General features: G+C 29.4%; 1 long non-coding RNA gene across 1 annotated transcript; it reads left to right on the forward strand.

Annotated features, from left to right (window-relative positions):
• Nucleotides 1–3,970: 3,970 nt before the first annotated feature.
• LOC120218347 lies at nucleotides 3,971–4,774 on the forward strand. Its single transcript, XR_005525232.1, has 2 exons — nucleotides 3,971–4,120; nucleotides 4,335–4,774. It is a non-coding gene; the product is annotated as an uncharacterized LOC120218347 (long non-coding RNA).
• The last annotated feature ends 1,322 nt before the right edge of the window (nucleotides 4,775–6,096 follow it).

A 6,096-nucleotide genomic window follows, 5' to 3' on the forward strand; every position in this document is an offset into this window, starting at 1 on the left:
ATGTCAGGGTGAAGGAATCCTCGTGGCATCGGTGGTAAATGAATTATTTTTATTTCTTAAGGTCCCGATTTCGAGCATCAGTAATGTTAGAAGTATGAGCGACCAATGTCAAATGGTTAAAAGTTATCTTTGAACATATACTACTTTATACTTATCTCAGATTAAGAAGATAACACATAACTTTTCGAAAAATAATTTAAAAGTAAATACAACAAATGATAATTATTTAATTTGATTAGTGAGCTCAAAAATCTTCCCCACAAATATTTTAAAAACGATATCAATAGTATATTCTACATATATACCAAAAGCATGCGAAGGCAATCTAAAGTAGCAGCAAAATGATGCCATTCATGTCATGATTAGCATCATATAAGATAAGAGTATTGCCTTTTTGTCATTCAAGTTGGGGCCAAGGCCATGCCACTAGTCATATTGGTATTGGTGTGCCTTTCAACTTTTTCATATCCAAAATCATAAGAAGATTTGATTTTGGGTTACTTTCTACATGGAATATTTCAGCTTCTTTTATAAAAAAAAATCAAAAGGAATTAATTATAAATTGGTGAACACATCAAGTGGTCTTAATGATTAAAGAGAGTGTTGTTCTCCTTAGAAGTCTTAGGTTCAAGTAGCTACGTCTGCGGGTGTGAGTGCGTTGTCAATGCCTAAGAAAGATTCTGAATATATACTACTTTGTAATCACCCCAGATTATTCAAAAAAAATATAAATTGGTTTATCGAGATCGGGTTTAGATCATTTAAACAAGTTAGTGTTTTAAATCCTGATGTTATAAATGGAGAAAATTAGGCTATAAACATGGATAGACGCATGATTTTATATTAGGGGGACAAACTGCTAAAATTTTAGAGGGAAATGAACTTATAAAATTTTAAGGAGACGAAAATATATTATTAATAGATAATATCTATAAATAACAATTTAAATTTTTCAGGGGACGACTACCTCCAACCGTCCCCTAAATTCATCCCTAATTACAAATGTCACTTTTATAATGAACTTCTACAATATGTAATATGAATTGATTAATAAATCAAATATCGATGATTATATTAAAAATAAAATTAAAAAACAAATAAGAGTGGAAAATATTAGATTTCATTATATGGCTTTATTAGGGTTTTGTTGGCCACCGGGTTGATGCTTTACTAGTTTTTTGCAACAAATTTCAGCATAGTATAAAGCCTAAAGTATGTTGCTTAAGAGACATACATTTATGCTGCTACTAAGATATTCCTTCATCTACTTGTCTTGGAAATGTTAAAAAATATTATAAAATGGGGAAAATGTACAAATCCCCCCCAAAACTTGATGAAAAAATTACTTACCCTATGGTTTACAAAATACTCATTTACCCACCTAAGATTTACTGAAAAAATTACTCATACTGAGTATTAAATCCACAACCTAAAAAAATATGACGTGTCAACTGAGAGCTTTTACTATTTACTCTCGAAATTGTTGAAAAATAATAATTGTTCTTTATAAACAAATAAAAAGTATAAATTTATTTCTAATTAAATTATGTTCGACTTCAAATTAGTATCTAAATTTGTTTCGTGGTTTAAATTGATCAAATTAATAAATCATCTACCATTTTATAAAAAAGAACAAAACGAGCAGTTACTTAATTAGGAAAAAAAGAACTGTAAGTATTAAATTAAACTTTTAAATCAAAATTAAATATCTAATTAAAAATAAATAAATATTGAAGTCAATTCAATTATAAAATATAATATTATTTTTTAGAGATTCTGAATTCAAACAATTATATTTATAGAGTATGTTATTAATCAATTAAAAAATTAAATAAATATTATCTTATAATCATACAAATTATTCGAACAATAAAAAGTAGACAATTAAGGAAATTTACCTGTAGTTAATTATTTCTCGTCTTAGCAAATCATTGTAATAAAAGCCCTTCACGTAATAATTTAACCTTGATGTTCCTTTTGCATCATTGGAAGGGAATTGCTGTGCTCTGCACGTCTGTAAAAGTTGGCTAGTTTCGGGAAGTTGTCGGCAAAAAAGCGATTCGGACCTTATAAATAAAGTAGTATAACACATGTTTTGCAATAGGAAAAAGTGATTGAATAATGTAATCAAAAAAATTACATAGTACAGTCGAATAATTATTTGATTATGTATGATGATTATATATTACAGTGATTATTATAGGTCTCTAGAGCACACGGTGACTTCTATAGGTATCCAGGAGCATAAGGCGACTTATAGAGCACTTGGCGACTTATGGAGCTACAACAACGAGGGAAGAGAGAAGAGTTGCTGCAACAGATGAGACTTTGTCGCAAGGAACACTTGACGACTTATGGAACACTTGGCGACCAATGGAATCACTGTAACAAATACCCCAGTTCAATAAATAATTTGGTTAGATCCCTATATGGGGAAAAATTCTTTTCCAACGCCATACATGGGCGAGAAAGCCTTTGTAATATTGAAAATTTTAAAGGTAGAATCATTTTTTGGTCCTCAAATTTAATTCCTTTTCAAATTGATCCAAACGCGATAAAACAATAACAGACAATTAAGCTATAATATCAATTATTTTATCTTTTACTATATCATAAAAGTTATTAAAAATAATTTTAAAAGAAAAAAACTGATGCCAATATTTGATACGGATAAAATGATTGTTTAGTCTTTTTTTTATGAAAATTTTGATGATACGACATTAGAAGATGAAATAATTAACCTTAATGTAAAGATTTTGTTATTGCATCGTGTTTAAATTAATTTATAATAAAATAAAACTTTAAGGACAAAAAAAAACACACAATATAAATTTAAGCATTAAAATATAAAAAACCATATATCGGCTAAGTCAAGATAATGTAAATGAAACACAAAAGGTCCACTTAGCACTAAGCCAACCATATATTGGTATAAAGTGGAAGGTGACTCCAATCTCTTTTATAAAGGCAAAGTTGGTGCTATGAGTATAATTCTCCACGCCATTCCATCTCTAATAGTGAAAAGGACATATTAAATTACTTTTTAGTTATTTTTAATAAATTTTACATTTTTAAAGAAATATTTTAAAACTTTATGTATTTTCAATGATTTTTTTATTCTTTTTTAAATTTTCAATGTTTTCTTTACGCTTAGAAAATTTTGATTGTGTCGTGTCATCGTTTTTTCCCCTACGAAAACCGTTCAAAGCCCAAGTGATAATATAATTGAAAGTTGAAGTCATATGTAAGAGAATGCAAAGTTAGGAAATTATATTTAAAATTTAAAAATGAGAAGTTAATAAAATTTAGAATATATAATTAGTTTTTTAATATAAAATATATACAAAAATACTTAAATTATACGAAATTTTTAAATTTTAGAAGGTGTCTCAACATCTCTTTGATCCATCCCTAGATCAAACTAACTAGAAAATAATAGAAGAATTAAAATAATACAAAAGCTAAAGGGTGTACCCAAAATTAAGTTGATTGCAGAGATGACTCATCAAAGCATTATAATATTTTTTTAATAGTTTAGAGTAACTATAAGATATTATTTATTTAAAAAAAATTAACCAATGACAATGTATACAAGCTTTGTAGGCCAATAGATTCAAAGCACTATAAATTAATTTAATTTTTTTTTTAATTTCATTAATCTCGTTTTAAGCACTCAACAAAGGTCCCCCAAATGGTGGGTTAAATGGACTATATGCACCATGTGAACCCATAGGTGCCGTGCCATGTTTGAATACAACTAGAGTCCCATCAAACCAATGGCCGTCATTATTCCTCCCCCAACACCATGATTTTCCAAGCATCCTCTCAACATCACACATGGTTTGCCTCATCATCATGCACTCCTCGTATAGAATTTTATGTTAAGAATACGAATTTAGGATATTATATTAAAAATTTAGATTTACGAAATTTTAAAATTACAAGAATACAAAATTATGTCATCAAAAGAAAATAAAAAAAAAATCTAAACCAGGAGATACGACCAAACCTCCAACACCTACTCAACACACCGACCTATCATGTTTCCCCCCTTGATATAAATGCAATGAATGGACCAACAATGAGCTTTGCTACTTATTATAGCAAGCTAGGTTTAGAGGTTTTGGTTTCTTTCAAGTAGTTATGGAGAAGAGCAAGTCCTTCCCTCAATATTCTTCGTCTTTCTCTGGCGAGTTTGACTTCGAGAACCGACAGAATTCGTACAATTTCAACGGGCCATGCAGCAAGAGTAACGGGTTGCGGCGTCGAACAATCCGGAGCTCAATGCTACTTATTATAGCAAGCTAGGTTTAGAGGTTTTGGTTTCTTTCAAGTAGTTATGGAGAAGAGCAAGTCCTTCCCTCAATATTCTTCGTCTTTCTCTGGCGAGTTTGACTTCGAGAACCGACAGAATTCGTACAATTTCAACGGGCCATGCAGCAAGAGTAACGGGTTTGCGGCGTCGAACAATCCGGAGCTCAAGAGGAAGAAGAGAATCGCGTCGTACAACGTGTTTGCGATGGAAGGTAAGTTGAAGTCGAGTGTTAGGAACAGCTTCAAGTGGATCAAGAGCAAGTTTAGCGACACGCGTTATGGTATGTGAGTTTGCATAAAAAGAAAGCAAAGATGTTTATTTTACATTTTAGTCCTTATATTTGTACACAGTTTGTTTGGAAACTAGACAAGGGGGGAAGAAAAACCCAATGAAATTGGAAGTGGATTATAGTATTTCATGGGAATTATTGCAAGTTTGGTCCTTAGGGTTGTTTTGTAATATGTTCTTGCTGAAAAAATGGTTAAATTTTATTTCTTAAACTGCGTTTAACTCAACTAACTTATCTAATCATTCGTAAAAAAATATATTCAACAAGTATAAAATTTGAATCTCATGATTTACGATCATTGTCGTTGCTTCGGGTAAGGGAATGTATAAATCTATGTACAATGAACCACATGCTGACAACAGTGGCAAAGCCGGACAGAAAAAATTTGGGGCATCGTGGAATTATGATTTTTTCTGGGGGGTTAGGAAGTAGTTTTCCCATTGTTTCAATTTAAAAGTTCTCAAGTATCTAAGGGGTTTAAAGTAATTTCACCATCTTTTTGGATCGAAACTGCAACAACTAGTAACGAAAAGAAGTGTATCTCATATTGATCGGATATAATTTCTTTTTATGGGTATTAAACCTGTAACGTAAAATAAGATGACAAGTGTCAACCGAGAACTTTTAATGTTTTAGAGATTGTTGGTAAAATTTAATTATTTTAATTTATTTCATTATTTGATAATTTTTATTATAAATAGAAGATAATTTTTCATTATTTGATACATTGAACACTCAACAGCTTCTTCTTATTATTATTTCTATCTATTTCGTCATCTTTTCTTCTGAAGTGAGAAATACCATTTAGGTTTAATCTTTTTCGGTTTGGTGTACGGACGTCGAAGTTTTATGTTAATTTTGAGTAATAATTTTTATTTTACGATTACACTAATAAAAATGAAATTATTTTTAAAATAATAATTTTTACCATGACATAATAAATTTAACTTATTCTATTGAAAATTTATATATTAAAATGACTATTCTAAATTATCAAAACTTAGTTTTTTTTTCAAAAGACAAAAAATATTAACAAAATTAATTATTTAAAAATAAAAATATAGCAAATTAATAACATAAGTGGTAATACGTAATTTTTATGTCATATTTCATATATTATTTTTTTTCAAAATTTATAATTTAATTCTAAAATGCTTAGGATTTCACTCGACATGTTTGTTTTTGAACCTGAATTATTCATTCTCAATCCCTTAAACATACAAATAAAAAGAAAATTCCAGGTATGCTCGTCTTCTCAGGACCAATACTGTCACGCCACCTCATCTTTGGCCACCACAAAGTTGATGCTGATGTGGAAATAAGTCATAACAAGGGATCGAACGGTAACCGCAGTGGGCAAACTAGTAATTTCGTAACTCCAAACCCTCCAAGAAAATTCATTTTTAATATAAAAAATTAGAATAATGAACTTATTTTATTTTCCAAACTAAAATATAATACTACTAATAATAATTTTATACATAGAATAATG

The sequence above is a fragment of the Hibiscus syriacus genome, unplaced genomic scaffold (assembly GCF_006381635.1).
Source record: "Hibiscus syriacus cultivar Baekdansim isolate YM2019G1 unplaced genomic scaffold, ASM638163v2 tig00110198_pilon, whole genome shotgun sequence".
Lineage (NCBI taxonomy): Eukaryota > Viridiplantae > Streptophyta > Magnoliopsida > Malvales > Malvaceae > Hibiscus > Hibiscus syriacus.